Source organism: Gopherus flavomarginatus, chromosome 3 (genome assembly GCF_025201925.1).
Source record: "Gopherus flavomarginatus isolate rGopFla2 chromosome 3, rGopFla2.mat.asm, whole genome shotgun sequence".
Taxonomy (NCBI): domain Eukaryota; kingdom Metazoa; phylum Chordata; order Testudines; family Testudinidae; genus Gopherus; species Gopherus flavomarginatus.
In genome coordinates this window covers 43,957,958-43,979,804 of record NC_066619.1, presented here as the reverse complement: position 1 = coordinate 43,979,804, position 21,847 = coordinate 43,957,958, and the positions used below count along the sequence as shown (strand labels likewise).

The following is a 21,847-nucleotide window of genomic DNA, read 5'->3' as shown; positions in this document are numbered from 1 at the left end:
CAAACCCAGAGACCCTTCCTGCACCCCAAAACCCTCATTCCTGGCCCCACCCTGCAGCCCTCACCCCTGCAGCCCAACCCTCTGCCCCAGTTCTGAGCCCCTTCAACACCCCAAACCCTCATCCCCATCTCCATTGGGTCACAGGCATCAACAAAAAAAAAAATTGAAAACCACTGCTCTAAGTATTTATGTGCCTAACTCCTACTGACATTGGTAGGATCAGGGCCTGGGTGCTCAATACCTCTGAAAATCAGGCCCAAAAGGTATCTTGTTCCCATTGAAGTGAATAGGGGCTTTGCCCTTGATTTCAGTGAGCTGAATCAAACCCACAGCTTTCTCTCTCTCTCTCACTGTTTCATGCCAGCCACTGTGGTCAGCAATGAAGATATTATAGAAGCAAGCTCTTAGTATGATATTTCTTCCAAATTATAATGAGAACTGCTGTTTCATTTCCATACCCAGGCCAGGACCATGTACGTGTATGTGTGAGCACTGAGGTCACAAAACTTATGGATTTCGTGGTCTGTTGATTTTTTATTTTTAAATGAAGTACAGATCCTCCTTATTTGTCTAGTTCCTGGTGCTGTGCTCCTGTGCTGGTCAGCTACGTTCACCCTTGCACTGCAGTGAGAGTAACTTGAATTGTGATTGTTGCATAGCCGCTGACTACATGGGTGCTCTGAGCACCCATGGGGAAAAAATGGTGGGTGCTGAGCTCTCCCCCTTCTTCCTCCAGTGCCTCCTGCCTGCCGGCAGGCTCCTCAGATCAGTGCCTCCTCCTCCCTCCCCGGGTCTCCCGCCCACTGCAATCAGCTGTTTCATGGCATTCAGGAAACTTGGATGAAGAGTGCAGGAGGAAGGATGCGGAGTGTGCTCGGTGGAGGGGGTAGAACTGGGAGGAAGAGGCGGGGTGGGGGGTGGAGCAGGGGTGGGAAGAGGCATGGTGAGTGTGGGGCCTTGGGCAAGGGGTGGAGTAGGGGTGGGGCTTTGGGCTGTTGGTGCCTGTGGATTGTTGAAGGTGTATGTGAAATTTCTTCAGAATTTGAAATTAAAATCATATTCATTGTGGTGCAGTCACACTCACAGCAGAAAGGAGGAGAATACAAGCATCGGGGGGAGAGAGAGAAAAGAGCATAAAGGGAATGAAAAAGCTTTGAAAATAAACATCAAGGGGTTTGTCTACACAAAAATTTGCACCAGTTTAATTAAAGCAGTATGGGTAAACTAGTGCCAATTCCTGTGTGGGAACACTTGTTTTAGGCTAGGTCTACACTACAGAGCCTATGCTGGCATAGCCCTCTGGCGTATGCTGGGCTTACACTAATAGAAGGAATTTTTCTGCCAGTGTAGGAACAGCACTTCCCTGAACAACTCTTCTATTGGCAATGGTGGTTTTGTTGACATAGCTTTGTTGCTGGGGGAGGGTTCAGGGAGGATGAATTTTCACTGCCCCAACTAACATACTTATTCCAGTATAAATCTTAAATTTAAGAGTGGCTTATTTCAATATATCTTAAACCTGTTCCTAATTGACTAAAGCTAAACTGAAATAAACCTGTATTAAATCAAGCAGTGTGTCCACACAGCCTTTCACACTTTCACACTGGTTTAACTGAATCAGTTTAAAATCACACCTTCACTTACTGGTGCAACAAAACAATCCCAGAGTCCACAAAATGGGGAGAACTATTTGGGAAATGTATTCTAAGGCTTTAACTTACTACAGCCAGCCGCGATGCTCCGAACTGTGTGTAGGCATTTCAGTATACATGCAGCATATTAGTGGGAGAGGCAAATCAAATAATTTTTTTTCTTTTTTAGCTCATTTGTTTGACAGGGCCTTTGAGAGCTACTGCAATACAAATAATGAATCATATTAAAACAATGGCAATAATTAATTAATCCATATGAGCTAAAAAAAAGTCCCATATTACAGCTGGGTGAAAAATTTTTGGCAAAAACTGGTGAAAAATGAAGATACAGCAACACCAACATGTTTTATGGATTTGTGTTACTTTGCCAAATTGTTTCAGAAAAAAAAAAACCTAAGAAATATTCTGATAAAATCAAAATGTTTCTTTTTTACATTTTTCTAACTGAAACATTTTGATTTTTTTTTGGCTGAAAATGACATTTCATTTTGGAATTTCCTTTAATTTTATTTTTTAAAATCTAGTAACATTAAAAATGATGAAAATCAAAATGAAACATTTCATTGTGGGTCAAACAAAAGCTTCCATTCAACCCAAAACCATTTTTCCCCAATTTTTTGCAATTGGCAGTGAATCACAAATTCCATTATTCTCACAGCTCTGTTCCATATACATTAAAGACATTCCATACATGAGAAGGATTAGAAATAGACTGAGGTTTTTACATTTTTCACAAACTAACAGACCCTTTTTAAGTTTAAGGAAGAGTTTTTAGAACTGAAGAGACATTGCCAAGGAAAAGAGGAGGTCTCCAAGATGTTATGGGTATCTTCATGAGATTTGAAAGCCTGGATTATTTATTACATACAAGGTTGGGAAGCTCAGTTCTTCAATGGAAAATGGAATTATCACAAGCTGTAATTGTCAATACTAAAGCTTGGTGGGAAAGGATTGCTCAAGAGCTTGGTGAATGAAACATGACACCTCTCACTTCTAGGTTATTGGTTTGAATCCAGCCCTGATTTATAGTAACTGAATGTAGTTACTAATTGTGACTGAAGAATGGCCTATGTAAAATGAGTTTGGTGGCCTCACTTCAGTTCCTACTGGAGATGTCTTGTACAGCTCACAAAAACCATTTCCAGAATTGGCACTTTTGTTGGACATAGCATCAGAGAGGTTGGCTGAATAGGCATAGACTAAATTATTCTCCCTTCCCTAGACAGCACCTTCCAGATTAGGGCTGAATCACATTGACAGGGCAATAGGAGGAACTTTGTACTTCAGCTTTCAATGCTGTAAATCCAGCAACTCTCATTATGCTCACTTCAAGAAAAGAAAAAATAAATAAAAACAAAACATGACCTGTTTCAGATGAGGCAAGAGAGAAAAGGTCAATTGTATACTGAGATCTCATTTCAGGATAAAGACAGGCTGCTCATATCATTAAATACTGCATTGGTATTTCTATAGTTACCCATGCAACCTGCTTTGCATACATTCCCATACTCCGATGTGGACACTACAGAACCAAACCACCAAAAAAGAAAATCAAACTTCTGCTGCTGGCATCTGACTCAGAGGATGAAAATGAATATGCGTCTGTCCGCACTGCTTTGAATCGCTATTGAACAGAACCTGTCATCAGCATGAACGCATGTACTCTGGAATGGTGGTTGAAGCATGAAGGGACATATAAATCTTTAGCACATCTGGCACATAAATACTTGGGACACTGGCTACAACAGTGCCATGCAAACACCTGTTGTCACTTTCAGGTGACATTGTAAACAAGAAGCAGGCAGCATTATCTTCTTCAAATGTAAACAAACTTGTTTGTCTGAGTGATTGGCTGAATGAGAAGTAGGACTGAGTAGACTAGTAGGCTCTAAGGTTTTACATTGTTTTATTTTTGAGTGCAGTTTTTTTTGTACATAATTCTACATTTGTAAGGTGCACTTTCACGATAAAGAGATTGCACTACAGTATTTGTATTAGATAAATTGAAAAATACTATTTATTTTGTTTTTTTATCATGCAAATATTTGTAATAAAAATAATATAAAGTGAACACTATACACTTTGTATTCTGTGTGATAATAGAAATCAATATATTTGAAAATGTAGAAAACACCCACAAATATTTAAACAAATGGTATTCTATTGTTATTTAACAGCACGATTAATCGTGATTCATTTTTTTTAATCGCTTGGCAGCCCTAATTATTATTATTATTTTTGCTGTGTGCATGAGTTTAGGTTCCTATATGGTTCAATAGGAGCTTTGAGCATCACAATGTTCCCAAAACTAGGACTTAGGGGCCTAAAACAAGAATTTAGATGTCTAATTCCTTTTGCACATTCAGGCCTGGGTTCTTAGGGAATGCTCTTGTTAGAATAGAAATTGTGTGTAATGCAGACATACTAAATGAAACCCACATCATTTCTGCTCTACCATTCTCTGAAACCACAGTCAGGAGAAGTGAGGAGTACATAATCTAACACATTTAGCCCCCCCATCCACCCACACAAATTGCCAACATTTTCCTCAGACTTTTAACTGAAAGTATTCACCAAATAGCTGTGTCTGTTTGGTCTGTAATTCAGAAGCAGCACATTGCATTATTTGAAATGCAAGGTGTTATGACTAGACACACAGTTCACTAGATATTGTTTTTGCTTACAGATCGGATAAGTGTAACTTAGTATCAGTTTTATGTGCAAACACTCATTTATTCACTCAGATTTGCTTTCTGCACACGCACCTCTATGCTTACTTAAAATTCTTTGTTCCCCTTGAACATTCTTACTACTAAATTCATTTGCTACTCAACCTTTGCAAATTGCAAGGGGCAAACTCACTCAAAACCCACTCAGTCCTAGTTAGCAACAATCTCATTGCAGTACATTGATATTTACTGCAGATCCCACTGGGCTAGAGGGCCCCGTAAAGCTTTCAATATGATTTAAACTCACATAGTCTTTATATAGGCCAGCAAAGAGAAGTGTAATTTCCCCTGGTTTCGTTTGGTTGAAGTTACCTGTTCTAGCACTTAATTAATGACCCTGGTGACATGTTTGGAAAGCAGCAATGTTTCTAACCCCAAGTGCACTGCCAAATTGAGTACTTCCTCCTCGTTGCCTATTTTGGAGAGAAGAGTGAACTTAAAGCTATGTTCTGCTAATAAAAAGAGAGGAAACTATTTTATGGCTTCTGAAAAATGTTTTTCTGCCCCAATGCCCATCTATTTCAATTTTGGTTCCATGAAAGAAAAGATGATAAGGATTTTGGAAGCTAGGGAAAAGAAGAGAGGGGAAATCAAAGAGAACAGTGCAATATGGTACCAGTCACCATAATCTGCATCATTGCTTGACTTTAACAGAAAACCTTACACCAGCCTTGAAACCCAAGCAGTTAGTGTCTATTATACCGGGGTTAAAGTCTCTGAGCTTCACACTCTGCATCCAAACTGAGCTGTAGTGAAGGTGAAAATTATGGAGAAAAATGAAGACAGAGACATATCTACAGCAAATGGCATATGCCCTGCAGTTATTGCTCAGTCCTTACTGAGACAAATTCCACTGGCTGAAGTAAGAGTTTTGCCTGAGTCAAATACTGAGTAAGGATGGCAGGAGTTAGCCTGGAATAATAGTGACCATGCATGTAGTTGACAGGCAATAGATGCAAATCAGAAAATGCATCAGATGACAGTTTTATACTGAGGACACTAGGAAAAGAGAGGCTACTGCAGTCCCTTTTTCTCCTCCATCACCATGACCATTTACATGCAATTTCTACAGCTTTGGTCTCAGTAGAAGGAAACACAAGGTACTGTTTATTACAGATATACTGACTGATTGAAAACGATTTGAATAGACACAGAACGACAGAATACGTTCATCTGTTTGCTTTCTACTTTTGCCTACCCCCACACTTTCCGCATTTTTGTTGTCCTTTGAAATTTGGTGCAACATTGTGCACTTTCATTTAAGTCAATGTAAAACTCCCATGTCTCCCAGTGATGCAGGGACTACCCCACAATATTTGCTATGGATAACTCACAGGGGTGTTTTAAGGATAAATGCATTAAGGATTGTGAGGTGGGCAGATACTACAGTAATGGCAGCCAAATTAGTACATATGAAAATAACTGATTCCCAATTGCCACTCTGACTTCCCGGGACAATGATATCAAATACTTCAGCCTTCCTTACAAGAACAGGATAAAGTTAACATGCATTGAACAGGAACATCTGTAAAAATGAAATATCACCATGTGATGGTAATTATGATATGACCATTCACCATTATATTTTTAGAAAGAAGAATTTAGAAATATATCCCTTGCAGTCTGAAGACTGTTAGTTAATCTTTACTTAATAGCTGGACTGCTCCATATAAACCTGAGCTGATATAGCTAAATACACCTATTTTCTTTAAATAGATGCTGACGATGTTGAAGTGTTCTCTGTAGTGAAACAGATACTGGAAAGATGGTCTTGCTGTGGAGAAACCAAAGCAATTTTTCAGTTTTTCCAAAACACAAGCATGGAAGAAGGGACCACTGGGATCCAGTAAGAGTGAGAAAAAGGTAATGTCTGATAAGGGAAAAAATTATTATTAACTGCTTAGCTGGACCTCGATGGTACAGCCAGCTGAAAGAATAACGGCAAGAGATTTTATCTGGCTAATATTGACCAGGAATAGCAAAACACAAGAAATAGCTCTGTACTTCTGTAAACTATGCTGATTCTTTGCAACCAGTTCTTGCAAACTTGGGGTTTCCTCCAGTTGCCAAAGCAGTCAGTAGGAGCTCTGCCATTGACTTCAGTGAGAGCAGGAGCAGACCAGTAGATAAACAAGAAAAACAGAATCAGTGCAAAGTCTTTTTTTCTCTCCACCTCGGCCAAGATTTTCAAAAGCAACTGGTGATTTAGGGTGCTCCAGTTTTGGGGGACTGAAACAGAGACCCCTTAAAGGAACCTGGTTTTCCAAAACCAAATATTCAGCACTTCTTGAAAATCAAGACCTTTTAGAATGTTTCAGCCTGAGCACCCAAAAATTGAGACACCTATAGTCACCTACCTGCTTTTAAAATTCTTGTGGAAAAAAATTTAAAAGTTCAGTAGCTTCCCTTTACATGCCCGCAGCTCTCCTCTAGAAGTTTTTCATTATAAAGATAAATATTTATACTTCTTACCTGTTTCTTTACAGACTGCTTAAAACTGAACAATGGTTGCAACCACCTTATCCCCCACTAGGTTTGTAAATGTCCATTTACAGATGCAGATCTGAACTTTCCAGCTGTGGCCTATCACTGTAACGGGCTAGAAGCACAAATCTGACAACCTTCTCCCCCAAACTCTGGGGAAGTTCAGATTCTGATCCAAATCTGCAGCCAAACTCCCTGGCTCTGGCCTATTTCTAGTTCTGTTATCATAGCATGAATAGTAAAGTAGTTTGGTATATTGCTTAATAGAGGTTTTTTATTTTATTCTGGAGGAAGAATATGGAGAGAAGATTCAGGAAGAAATATAATTTTGTAATAAAACCAAAGAAATACAAAAAGGTAACAGTTATGCAATTTGTAATGCTGTCAGCTTTATGCTGGTGTTTCACCACATCACTAATACTAATTAAGGAATTCTCCAGCTGATGCTTAGTTGCATCTCACTGTCTAAAAGGAGACACTCTGTGTACCACACTAGCCTTTTTCCAGTGGGCTGGGACTGAGAGCCAATTAAGATATGGGACTTGGTATTCCATAACATCCATTAGATTAAGGGAATTCTGTTATTTAGCTGTATTTATCACTAGCTCTAAATAAAACAATGCACACCTTGAAACACCATACAGCACCTGCACTACTTTCGGGAACTGTTTCAGTGAAATCAGATGTAACCTCCAAATTCAATCCTGAGAGATGTGTTAATGGACTTCAGAACTCAGTTTTAAACTGAGCATGTATTATAATTTGGTTTGTTGATGTTATGCAGGCTATTTTAGTGAGTACCATTCTGACAGGGTCTTTTTTTTTTTTTTATGGTGTGACACAGGCTTCTATCTCCATGAGATGGTGATTAGGATATGACCCATCAACATATGTATTTGTGTAGTGATTGTGGTGGTGGTGGGTGACAGCATTGTGCAAGCAGTTACTGTAAGTTGCAATGTGATATGATGGTGCTGTTGTGTTATGAAGGCTGCTACTATACAGAGTGGAGTAATGTAATGGAGTTGTACAGGCTGCTATTGTATGTAATATAGTAATGGGATGGCATTGTGTTAGGGTGTTTATACAGGCTGCTACTGTATGCAGTGATGTGAGTGTTGTTATGTTATGCTGTTATGCAGGTAGTCACTGTATGTAGTGATCTGATAGCACTGTGGTGTTGTGGTGTAATGCAGCTGGTTATTGTGTGTAGTATTATGATAGTGTTGTGTTATGCAGGCTGTTACTGTGTAAATTCCTAAAACCTGGGCTTGGATAAGGCAGTCATTCTATTACTTTAAAAGGGACCCCCGAGACAGCATTGAACCTGACCTGTACTATTGCTACTGACACCCAGCAGAAGTGTTACATGAGTACTCATTTTCATTTGCTCATTTATGGCCAAATTTTAAATAGCCTTAGTTTCGTGTGTGCACAAAAGTCTCTTCTGTATTGATGAACATGCAACTGTGCACACAAATCAGATGGTAGGGTTATGATCAGAGCCCAAATCAGAATATTTGCACATACACAAAATGAAGGCCTTTTAGAGTCTGACATTCATCAAAGTTAGACTTAAGATTTACCCACAGTTGCATGTCTAATTTGCATTTGCAACTACCAAAACAGTGCTGGCAAATTAGGCATTTGGATCTATTTGGGTGCATAAATACACAACTGGACAGTAACTGGATGCAAACAACATAGGTCCCAGCCTCAGCTTTCTGAAAAACAGGCATTTCATGTCAAAATGAAAGAAAAAGGGGAGGAAAACATGTTCCTGTAACAGTGTAACATAATATCCCAGTGCATCACATGACAACGATTCCTCCTTGCAGTAAGGTATTCTTTGCATTGACTACAGTGACAAGAGCTGCTTTGGAGCCAGAATTATGGTAACGGAACCCTTCTTGAAAATTCCTTACATGGACAGGAGAGATTTTAAGAGATTGTGTCTAGCCAGTGCACAGATGCACAAGGGAGTGGATGAGTAAAAGTGCAAATGGACTGTCAGACCTTTCACGCCCCATTTGCAGCACTAGTCACACCAAAAGAGTCAGGAAACAAAGAGACTAGATGGATCTATAAACTTGCCATCACCATACCACCCAGCAGAGCTTGTTGACTAAAGATGGGAGTGCCCACTGTCCCTTCTTAAAGGGAGCAGCCACAGATATGAATCCTGTGTGCCTTGGAGAGCCCTGCACCACTAGCAGCAGCATGGACCTGTGCCTATAAGGCACAATGAGCCCATAAAACCCAATCTACTAGACCTTCGTATCTCATACAGTGTGCAAGGATTTGTTAGAATGCTACTACAGCTTTGAACCAAGTAGCTATACTTTGTATGCAATCTTTTCCTCCATGCGACAGTGTCAGATTTAATAGATGAAAACGTCGAGAATCATGAACCTTCTACACACAAAGACTTGGCACACAAGTTCTCACTGAAAATATAGTACCCCTTAAAAACTCATGGGAACACCCTTAGCCTCTAATGCCAAATACTTTCTAGGGTTAAAGCAGGGCAAAACACCCTAGAGATTCAGACAGAAATTACCACAGTGTGCAGAGAGAGAGAGAGAGAGAAATCAGAAACTGTCTGAAACAGACCAGAAATAATCACCCATTTACAGTGGTGAAGAGAAAGGGTGGAAGGGAACAGATCTAGTTAGCAAAGCTGCCAAGATACTGAACAAAAGGCTTAACATACTTGTCTATTCAGTGGGAAAATTCTCTCTATGCATTGCATGAATGGTACATAGCGTACAATGCAGCTAATTGCACAGTGGCACATACTCTTTGCAAAGCCTACCTAATAGTTACACATTTACAGTTTTAACAGGATGATGAACTTTATCATAAAGAAGTAACTACTTCATTTGTAAAGTCACATCTTAAACCAATTTTTAGAACATATGTTATTCATGTGGAATGCGTCTTTCTTTAAAATATTTCTGTTTCCAATAATAGCCTCGCGGTGTAAGACTACTATTTTAGAGTATTTCTATTATCTTGCATATTAAGTTGATCTTTAAAAAAAGAATAGCAACCTTATTAAAAGATTACAATTAATAATATACAATTATTTGATTCCTTAGAAGTATCAGGTTTGAGAACTCATCAGGGGGTAAGGCTGTGAACTGGCACAAAGCGATCCTAAGCATACTGCAGAATCAGGGCCATTTTATATAAAGTATAAATAATGGCAGAGGTGCAAGAGAATGGAGAATCAGGCCCACAGACTTGTTGTGGCCTCTGATCCAGATGTTTTGAACCTTAAACCTGTTCAGATCAAATTAAATCACTGATAATTGGTGCCTTTGGGCTGTAGGAAAGTCTGCTGCTACAATCGCTATACTATAGCTAGCTGCTCTCTTCCTGGTCCAGCAGGGGCTGTATTGTTGCAGTATTGCTAAGTACATGAGAATTCACAGCCCTTTTGAGCAGCATCCTTTTAACAGAGATGTATCTTGCTCTAGTGTAGAGCAAGCATTCCAAACAGGCTGACTGGGATGCAGACCACCTCAGTGAAGGACAATGCAAGTTTCCTTTTGTCTTGACTGAAAAAACAGAGCAGTGTCACTGGAACATTTTTTATAGTGGGGATGCTGAAAGCCAGCAAAACTATAAAGCAGTGGTCCCCAAACTTTTTACCTCATGCACCCCCCCTTACTCCTCTCTGTGCCCCCACCCACACCTCCTAGAGCTGGGACAAGGGCCGTGGCTCGAGGCGGGGGAAGCAGAGAAGTGTAAGGGGGCCGAGGCTGGGGCCACAGCTGGGGACCTGCACACAGACTCGGGCATGGGGCCAACAGCCAGGACTCTGCATGCAGGGCCTGGGGAAGAGTCCCATGTAAAACCTGGAGGTGCTCAGGGCCGGTGCAACCATTTAGGCGAACTAGGCGGTTGCCTAGGGCGCCAAGATTTGAGGGCGCCAAAAAGTGGCGCCCTCAAAAAAATTTTAAAATGGTTGCAGCCGCTGCTGCTGGAGAGGCAGTCTGAGCTGCCCGCGGCAGCAGCTGCCTGCAGCGGGCAGCCCAGGGCGCCCCCAGGGTCAGCGCACAGCTGCTGCAGCCCGGCAGCCCAGGGCGCCCCAGTCAGGGAGCCGCCGTGGTAGCCCAGCAGCCCAGGGCGCCCCCGGGATCAGCGCGCTGCCGTGGCAGCCCAGAGCGCCCCCGGGGTCAGGGCGGCAGCCCGGCAGCCCAGGGCGCCCTCTGGAGTCAGGGCGCCGGCGCGGCAGCCCGGCAGCCCAGGGCGCCCCCGGGATCAGGACGCAGCCGCGGCAGCCCGGCAGCCCAGGGCACCCCCCGGGTCAGGGAGCCGCTGCGGCAGCCTGGCAGCCCAGGGCGCCCCCCGGGGTCAGGACGCAGCCGCGGCAGCCCGGCAGCCCAGGGCGCCCCCCGGGGTCAGGGAGCCACTGGCAGCCCAGCAGCCCAGGGCGCCCCCGGGTCAGGGAGCCGCTGTGGCAGCCCAGCAGCCCAGGGCACCCCTGGGGTCAGCACGCTGCCGCAGCAGCCCAGAGGTTCAGGCTGACGGTGGCTGCGCTGACCCAGCTGCAGGCAGAGGCTCAGAATCCCTCTCCCTCCCAGGGCAGGGGCTCCAGCCTCTGCAATTTTTCTCGTTGCCCAGCGCGGGCGCCGGCGGCTGGGCAGAGCTGCGCAGCTCTGCTTAGGGCACATGGCAGGGGCCCTGCGACAGGGGTGCAACACCAGGGCTTCGCTTCTGGAGGAAAGCCGCAGCTGCCCCCTGGCTCAGCCTCCACGTCAGCCCCAGCGAGGGGCACGGAGAAGAAAAAAGCCTCAGCAGTGGTCTGGTGGAGTGAAGGAAGAAAGAGGACCCTAGCGCTCATGCATTGGGCAAGGTAAGCAAGTGCCTCCCCATGGGTCAGCCTCAGGTGCCTGTGGTCCTGCCCCCTTGGTCCTTAGCTGGTCCCTGCTCTTGCTCCCCTTGTGCCTGGACAGCTGGAGAGAACAGCAGCCTGTAGAGCTGAGCTGCCCCAGTGCCCCCAGGTACCCCCCTGACCCCATCCTCCCCACAGCCCTGACCCCCAGCTCCGAGCCTAGTCCTTCTGAGCTGGAAACCCCCTCGACCTCATCCCCCCACAGCCCTTACCCCCAGCTCCGAGCCCAGTCCCTCTGAGCTGGAAACCCCCTCGACCCCATCCCCCCCACAGCCCTGACCCCCAACTCTGAGCCCAGCCCCTCTGAGCTGGCATTTGGGGGGTGGGCGCAAGATGGAATTTTCACCTAGGGCGCAAAATATCCTTGCACCGGCCCTGGGGGTGCTGCAGCACCCCCCATACCTCTAGTTCCCACGCTTATGCAACAGAGGTGTCAGGGGACAGAATAACTCTAACCTCATGTTGCAGCAGCTCTTTAAGGGAGATATAAAAGATTTAAAGTAAGAAAGGTCAAAACATACCCTAATAAGAGCCTCAGGGCGCTGCTATAAGAGAGTCTTCTTGACTCCTGAATAGTGTGCTCAAACATTTTTTATAGTGGGGACACTGAAACCTAGTGAAATTATAAACCAGTGGTCCTCAAACTTTTTACCTCATGCCCCTCATTACCCCAGTCCATGCCCTCCCCCGAACTCCTGAGCTGGGGCTGGGAGCAGGGCCATGGCTTTAGGTGGAGGGGAACATGGATGGGTATAAGAGGGCCAAGGCTGGGGCCACAGCTAGGGGTGGATGCGGATCCCTGGGCACAGAGCCAGGAGCAGCCACTGGGCCTGGAACCAGTAGCTGGGACCCTGGGTGCAGGGCCAGGAGCAGAGCCCCATGTAAAATCTGTAACATTAATCACATAACACTGCTACTCTGGGGAATAAAGACACCCTTTCATAGCTTTAAATAATGCAGTGAGCAGAGCTTATCAGAGAAAGCAAGTTTACATAATGAAGAGTAAATGGGTGTAAAGGCAACTATCCTACCCCTGATATTCTCTTCATGGAACAGAGTAAGATCTTTGTGTTTGAAACCCCATGTTGCCCTCAGACACAGTACATGCACGCAGCTCCCACTGATGTCTGAGGGAGTTGTGTACATGGATATCTGATGTCAGTACTCTTCTAAGGCAGAGTTTCTTAAACTTTATTGCACCGCGACCCCCTTCTGACAACAAAAATTACTACATCACCCCAGGAGAGGGGACTGAGCTTGCTCAAGTCCTGCTGCCCTGGAGTGGGGAGGTAAAAGCCAAAGCCTGAGCCCCACTGCCCCAGACATGGGGAGGGGCAACGCTGAAGCCCAAGGGCTTCAGTCCCAGGCAGGGAGCCTGTAACCTGATTCCCACTGCCCAGGGCTAAAGCTTTGGGCTTCAGATTGGTCCCTGGGCAGCGGGGCTCGGGCTTTGGCCCCAGGAGCCAGCAAGTCTAAGCTAGCCCTGGCAATCCCATTAAAACAGGGTCATGACCCACTTTGGGGTCCCGACCCACCGTTTGAGAACAGCTGGTCTAAGGCATTTACTACAGGCTTTCTAAGTATAGTAGTATTCAGGCAACATGCCAAGAGCTCGTTTCCCAAATATGAATATGGGATTAAGAGATGACAGGGAATGCTTTTTCAGGATGATTCATGGCACTTTTGCACTGAAGATAGTTTTGTGCAAGAGACTTCAGAAAAATGAGGGGGTGGTGGAAATTCAAAGAAGATTTTAAGGAGGGTGAAATTAAACATATCCAAACATTGTCTCAAGAAGAGAAAACCTGAGGGAGTTGTGTACATGGATATCTGATGTCAGTACTCTTCTAAGGCAGAGTTTCTTAAACTTTATTGCACCGCGGAGAGGACTTTTTAACATGCAACGAACTTTATTATAACCCAAGATATATGAAAAGAAAAAGACACTGTAGTTGCAACAGGATCAAAGCTTTTGAAATGTTAGAGGATTTGAGAGAAAATTGGAAAAATAACTACAGTTCAGAGCAGAATGTGTTGTCAGTATACAACTGGCTATTGTACTAGGAACTGGGGCAAACAATAGTTCCATCTCCAAGGTGGCACATCTGTGCAAACATCACTATCAAAGTCAAGATGCATTGCTAGTAAGATGGTAATAAAGGTTCACATCACAGTAGCTAGGGGGGTGGGGGGACTGTAATTGACCTGTCTGCAGAGCAAGGAGTACAGAAGTGTTTGCTACCAAGGGAACTGGAGTTCTGAGACACATGTCAGGGAAAAAAGGGTAAGACTTCAACAGCCTGGAGAAACTGGCAGACTCTGAATGAATATATGAGCCACATATTTTCTGATTTCTCTTTTGTAAGATCAGTGGCTGGTCCTCCCTAAGCAAAGCTAGGGAGCCTTAGACTTGGGTGTGTTTTTCTACTGTTTGACCTTGAGTTAATTTGATCCAAAGTTCTGACCTTTGGTGAGAGGTGGTAGGAGGCAAAACGGTACCTGACCTGAAGTGTCTGGTCAAAGACATGGAGGAAAAGACTGTCTCTCCCCAAGAGGTCTTCCTAACACACTGGGTATGTCTACCCTTTGAGCTAGGGGTTTGTTTCCCAGCTTGAGGAGACATACCTGTGCTAGCTCTGCTCAAGCTAATATGCTAAAAATAGAGTTCAGCCAGGGCTGTGCAAGTGGCAGGAGGATCTAGCTGCCCTGAGTACAATCTCATCTGAAATCCTAGGAACTTACGTGGGGTGGCTAGCCCCTCCCTCACACTGCCTCACTCTATTCTTAACATACTAGCTCAGGGGTGGCCAGCCTGAGCCTGAGAAGGAGCCAGAATTTACCAGTGTACATTGCCAAAGAGGCACAGAAATACATCAGCAGCCCCCATCAGCTCCCACTCCCTACCCACACCTCCCAATCAGCTATTTCGTGGCATGCAGGAGGCTCTGCGGGGGAGGAGCAAGGGCATGGCAGGCTCAGGGGAGGGGGCAGGAGAGGGTGGATTGGGGGCAGAGCCTAGGGTAGAGCCAGGGGTTGAGCAGTGAGCACATCCCAGCACATTGGAAAGCTGGCGCCTGTAGCTCCAGCCCCGGAGTTGGTACCTACACAAGGAGCAGCATATTAACTTCTGAAGAGCCGCATGTGGCTCCAGAGCCACAGATTGGCCACCCCTGTACTAGCTTGATCAGGGTTCACATGGATTCCTCAACCTGGGAATTACTCCCCCAGTTCCAAGTACAGACATACCCACTGTCTGAAGTTGATAAGATACACAGGAAAGTGTGATAACTGAGAATAATGAAATCGATAAGGTAAGGGACCCGAGATTACAACTCATTAAAAACTGTTCACAAATGAGCCACAGACCAAAGCTCTGCAAATGCTTCTTTATTCCAGTTCCTTCCTTCTTAACCTCACCTGTAACCAATTTTGACTGTCATTAACGTCACTTCCCCTACCGGGCCAACATCACAAACAAGATTTTTTTTAAAAAAAAAATGAAATAAACCGAAGTGTAACATTTGAAACAAAGTTCATGTAAGTTCATGATCTTATGTTCTATAACTCTCCTTTCCATTGCCTTTGCTCACACTCAGCCCTTTGCTCACGCCTTTCCCTGTCTCAGGTTCTTACCTAGCCTATACTGTAAGTGCCTAAGAACAGGAATGTAATTTTTTTTTATTTGTAAAGTACCATGAACACTTTTGCAGCTGTATGAATTAACATTAATAAAACAAGCACTATGATTAACAACAAAGCAAATATTGTGCTTGCAAATAGTTCAAATTATCACAAAATATTTGCAAAATATACAACACGGTGACAAATTTGATATCATTTTACCACTATAATTGCTGTGGATATTTTAATGGAAAATTTAGAGGATAAGATTCTCTGCTTGTGTAATGGGGTGCAGCTAGTGGATCTGCACCAGTTAACGTGAGAAAAATCATGAACAGAAACAAAATTGGTGCAGAACAGCACCAAGCGAAGTTGAGCCAAGTCAGCATCTATCTTAAGTCTGGGATACATTTTTTAAAATCCCTTTATGAAAATCCCTCACTTCTGCATACAGGAAACTCATTTACAATTGTATATTCTCAAATATTCTACATCAGACACTTCTCTCTAGATGAGAATATTGGAGGGGAGTTCAACATATGTTGGAATTACTTGGTGACTGCAGCCCAAGACTAAATAACAGGTAATGTTTCTCAATTAGACATGCTAATCCTTCTTACAAATACCAGACAAGTATGCTGTGCATTCATACCAAGCCCCTTAGCTTAGTCTACTATGGCAATCTTCTTATATTGCATAGCTGAGACAACCCAGCTGTGGACTGGCCTACAAGGATTCCAGACAATAAATGAAAAGTAATTCTTTTAAAATCATACAGTGAGATTATACGCATGCATCCCCACAAACCAGTTCGTTTCCAGTAGAAAAAAATGGCATAAAGTATCAAACAAATTGACATTATTTTCTTTTACCAAGACCAAATGAAATCTGCAGTTTGATCAAGCTTAGCCTTGGGTGAGAAGTAAAAACCACTATGTAAAATCAATGTGGAGAATATCTTTTTAGCTGACTTCAATAATGATCATATATTTAATAACCCAGGGGCTAAATCCTTATCTTAACTGCCCCCTATGCAAGTTCACAGAAATCAGTGGGGCTGGGTGGAGTACAACACACTCTGGAACTGACCCAGGTCATAAAAACCAAAAGACACTACAGGATAGTGAGCTACAGTGAGTATCTCTGCCTGTCACAGGAATATTCTAGCCTACCATGCTCCTTCAAGACTGGATTGTAAATAGTTAACTCTTCTACCCCATCTTCTGACACAAAGGACCAGAACCCTCTCCCATTCCCCCTCCATGCCTAAACTCTGCCAGTGCAGGTGGAAAGTAAGAGAGCCATACATACCTTGCTTGTGAGTTGCTGTCCTTTCAACTGTAGCGGCAGCTGAAGTTCAGCAGTAACTTGTGCTGCTGGAACAGCAATTATACCAGCCCAGGTCACCCTAGCATAACTCATTCTGGCCATACTGCCTACACTTGGCATATACCCAGAGTGCCCACAATATGCAGGGGTGAGAACAGTGAATCTTCTTGCAAGAGGCAGTGATCAGACTGTCCTCTCCTCTGGCATGGTGGGTCACCTATTCATAGAGAGGCTGGGAGCTTCCTAATTTCATTCTTCTTCAGGGATAGGCCACAACTAGACTGGAATTTCACTCAACCCTTTGGTGCAGTGGGACTCAGGAAACCCTCCACCTCCTCCTTAAACTCAAATCTAGTATCACCAAGGGCTTATGCCGAAGAGTGCACCTTGGAATTTGGCAATGTCTCCCCTTTGGATGAGAGTACACCCAGAACACCAAATTCTCTCCACTTCTCTCATTTGCTCCCTCCTCTGCCTCACCCTTCAAATATGTTCCCGTCCTGCTTTTAAAGGCCATCTCATTCTAAAATGAGCACTCGTGTGCATATCTTGTCGACATTTTGCTTCACTACACAATCAAGTTTTTCCTCCATTTCCTCAAGAGTCTGAGAGGTGGTTTTTAGGTCTTTTTCAGATTAATTACACTATTTTGTATCTGCTTTCATTAAGAGCCCTTATATCAGCGAAGGGCACCAAAGTAAAAATCTCTCTTTTAAAGACCTTTTGCCTGCTTGAGGATCACAGAAACAGTAATCAGTATTAAAAAAAAGCAGTCTGTCTCTTAAAAGATAAACTGCATGAAAGGATTTAAATTAAAGGGTTACATTTGAAAACAGGAGGCTTTTTACTAAACAATTCACATACAATAAAATGAAGTATCAAAAAATTAACTGAAACATAAATAAATCCATGTTCTGCAAAAAAAAATGATTTTAAAGAATTAAGCTTTCTCCAAACCATTCTGTTAGGACACTTGGAACCATTTAAAAATCTTTCAACAACATTTATAATCATTTGGATTGCTTTCCACTTACTTCCTACAACATTGTTATATTGCAGGAAAATATCCTAGTACCATTGTGTTATCACGGAAAGAAATGTAAAATTACAAACAAAGCAATCAGCCTTTTGCAATTAACAATTGTTTCCCCTTCTTTACGAGATAAGTGTTTATTAAAATGCAGTAATCAACAAAAGACCACACAGTTAGAGAGACAAAGAAAATAATGAAATATATGTTATTGTAAATACTCCACAGGCCACACAAATAAACATCGGTTGAGCTATAACAATTTACACTAGCTAAGGATCTGCTCCCACATGTTTACTATCACTGGTAAAATGGTGGCAGGAACTAATTAAAAACAGTATTTTAAAAAAGGGCCTTTAAAGGTTATCCCGCACTCCTTGGAAGTGAACTGTTTGCACGCATAGTTGAAAGGAATGGAAAATACCTGCAGTAATGAAGTAAGAAATACAGAGCAAACGGCATCTTGAATGAGAGAACCTTTAGTGGCTCACGGAATGCAAAATTCTTGATATATAGCTCTGCGTGTGCGGAGCAACTACCATTGCAACCACCAAAGAACCAGCTCATCTGGAATAGAAACAAACTTGCTTTGAAATTTCAGTGCATCATTGTTTGCCTTTCTTTTTTTAATGTGGCTATTTTTTAAAATAAAAATCTTGCTGCTGTTTACATATTGTTCATTTTGCCAGGTCTTTTAAGCTTGTGCCAAACAAATAGTTAGGATACATTGCTTAGCAAGAAAAATGACTGAACACTTTTGGAGTCAGCCCAGAGGGAAGAAATGAGGCTCTCACAAATAAGAGAAAATGAGACCTGTACTAGTAAGAATCCTATAATAATATTTGCATTTCATTAGTGCCTTGCATCCAAGGAGGCCTTATAACACCCTTACAAGCTCAGTAGGATTATCCTTAGTTTACTAGTGGGAAAACTGAGACAGAGAGATTAATTGATTTCCGTAGGGTCATGCAAGCATGTGTCCCAGGCAACAGGTCTGACCTCCCAGTCCCTGAGCTTTAACCACAAGACCAAACTTCCTTGTTAAATATTTCATTATAGTAATTGTAACCACAGTGCCACCAAGAGAGAAATCCAGGACTGCTGTGATAAGAGTATGAAGCAATTCACGGTTACTGCCGTATTTATTATCCTCTCACAGAAAAACAAACTGCTGAGGAGCAAAGGTGTTGGTTGATGGTACCTCTGTTACTATGGTAACAAAAGGTAACTGTATTGTGTTAGCTTATTATATGGTACTTCCTTTGAAATAATATAAATTGTAGATAATCCTGCCTTATTATATCCCACTCAGCTGCAGTACCCAAAGTAGCTGAGTGGGGCTCAAGCATAACTGAACTAGTCTCCTGGGACACCAGTAACATCTTAAATGACTGTCTTTGAAAGTAATAAAATAAGTATTTAAATTAATGTATTTGAGGTCTGTTCAAATTGGGGAGGGAGAGTGTGGAATTCTTCCAAGCTGTGCCCTCAAGCCAAGCTCCACCAACTTCAGATGCCCAAATGAGACACTATTCACAGCAGATTAAGCAAACATTTAAAATCGGCTCACACGTGCTCTGCTCAGACTTGGCTCGCCTTCAGTGAGGCTTGCGTGCCCACTTGAGCAGGTCCAGATAAAGACAATAGGCCTTAGGAGAAACTTATCTCCAACGTGGGGAGCCTTCCTGAGAACGCTACAGACAGCCTCCGAGTAATGGCTGCTATGACTCTAAAAAGGCATGTGATGTGACCACATGTGTCTAGACTCCATCTCAGGATGTCTTTTCCACAGATTGGTCTGGGGAACCAAGCTTGGAAACAAAGGGTTCCCGCCATATACAAAAGCTATATAAGGCAGGAGTGACATCATCTGGGGTTCTTCACTCCCCACACAAGAAGGCTCCTGGAAACATCTGAGGAACAAAGACTGAACTGCGGGAAGTGCTAGACCCAGGCTAGAAGGATTTTTAGCCTGTGAATGGAACACCTGGATATTCCAAGTGTAAGCAAGTGCAGCTTTCCCCTTAAGAATCTGCAGCCTGCTTGTATCATCTCTTAGGGTGAGAATCTGCCATTTATAACCAATCTATTTAGTATGTTAAGTATAGTTTGTGTTTTTTTGTTTATTTGGTAGGTAATCTGCTTTGGTCTGTTTGCTATCACTTATAATCACTTAAAATCTATCTTTTGTCATTGTTAAACTTATTTTTGCTTTATCTAAACCAGTGTGTGGGAATCATAACTCTGGGGAAGAAGGCTGTTGCATATTTCTCTCCACATTGAGGGAGGGGGTGAATTTTATGAGCTTACATTGTATAGTTCCCTGTGCAGCACAAGACGGTATAATTTTGTGTTTATACTTCAGAGGGGGTGTGTGCCTGAGAATCTGGTTGTTACCCTAGCTATTGCCTTCCTATGCAGGGGCTGGTCAAAACACCTACATATAACTGCAGCTGGGTGTGTCCCTACCTGTTGTATACTGGTGAAAGTGCAGGTTGAAGCCTGGACAGCTTTGCAGCTTGTCACAGCAGTACCGTGTAAGAGGGAGCCCAGGCTGGTGTGTCAGGGGGCTCAGTTCCAGGTTGCACCCCAGGGGGAACCCATCAGATATGGTACAGTATATCCTTATATATATGGTATCTGGGCATTTAGGTAGGGCACTGCCCACGCCCATAAGCTCCTGGCCAATGGGAGCTGCGGAACCGGCGCTCAGGGCAGGGGCAGCATGTGGAGCTTCCCTGATTGCACCTATGCCTAGGGACCACCGGGACATGCTGGCCACTTCTGGGAGCTGCGCAGAGCCAGGGCAGGCAGAGAACCTGCCTTAGCCCCACTGCACTGCCAACTGGACTTTTAACAGCCTGGTCAGCAGTGCTATCTGGAGTCGCCAGAGTCCCTTTTCGACCAAGCATTCTGGTTGAAAACTGGATGCCTGGCAACCCTACATTTAGGACCTGATCCAATGCCCACTGAAATCAATGGCAAGCTTCCCTTTTTGGGGGGCCTTTGATCAATCTCTTAGGATGGTATGCACCAAGGGACTTAGGAACTGCAGTGCTGAGCATGATGGTGCCTAGAAAATCACAGGAGCAACAATGCAATCCACAAAGCCTAGTTAGGTTTCTAGGTTCCCGTTCAATTAATGGGGAAAGTCAGGGATCTAAGAATGTGATCCACAAAAGCCAGCACACTGGGCAGGGAGCCACCAAAGCAAGCCAATAGGAATTGCTTATTGGAGGGGGATTGTTCTATGCCCTGCCCCTCTCTTGGAGATGGGTGCCTAGATCCAGGCTGCAGGGAGGTGCCTAGCCCTGATTAGCAATCCACAAATGGCTACCCACTGCCTGCAGTTAAGCCTCTAAAGCATTTCTTGCAGAAATGAGTTAGAGGCCTGCCTCACTCCACACAAAATGGCCAGAGGAGGTGGTTGTGCCCATATTAAAACTTTTAGCTTATTGGTTAGCGTACTTGTCTTGAGTGGGGAGACTCTGGTTCAAATTCCTTCCCTCTCCCAAAGGGGGAGAAAGGATTTTAACGGGGGTCTCACACCTCTCAGGAGAGTGCTCTAAGCACTGAGCAAGAGGGTAGTCTTGTGAAGCGGACGGGGGAAGGTTCCCTCAATCTCTCCTGTTGAAGCTGTTCCACTGTGGATAAATAATGAAAGAGTGGTTGGAGCGAGGGGGGGTGGGTCTGGACTCAGGGTTTCCCAGGTGGGTGCCCTGACCACTGGGCTATAAAGTCATTCCTGTAAGCTCTAGCTTTGTCTTTAGCCTAATGACTGTTCCACTGTGGATAAATACTTAAATATTCATTGGGCCAGAGCAGGCAGAGATGGGATTTTGTGCCTGGGTCTCCCCAGTCCCAAGTGAATGCTCTAGTCACTGGCTAACAGTTGTAAGGTGGACACCTGCTGTTGCTGCTGGATTTTGAGTGAGACCCAGTCCTGTAGGCACATGCTGAGCACGCTTCCTGAATCAGGCCCTTTATATGAGTTAGGTGGCTGAATGCTTATGGATCGCTCTGGCCTTTAAGTAGGAGATAGGCATCCCAACACTATGAGTGAGGTGGCACTTCAATGCCCAGAGGCAGAAACATAGGT

General features: G+C 43.8%; 1 long non-coding RNA gene across 1 annotated transcript in view; it reads right to left on the bottom strand.

Annotated features, from left to right (window-relative positions):
• The window catches only part of LOC127048068 (uncharacterized), an 82,082-nt gene that overhangs the window by 59,762 nt on the left and 473 nt on the right, over positions 1–21,847 (bottom strand). The window contains exon 2 of the long non-coding RNA XR_007773546.1: positions 18,173–18,315. This is a non-coding gene — a long non-coding RNA (uncharacterized LOC127048068). The remainder of the gene's footprint in view (positions 1–18,172; positions 18,316–21,847) is intronic.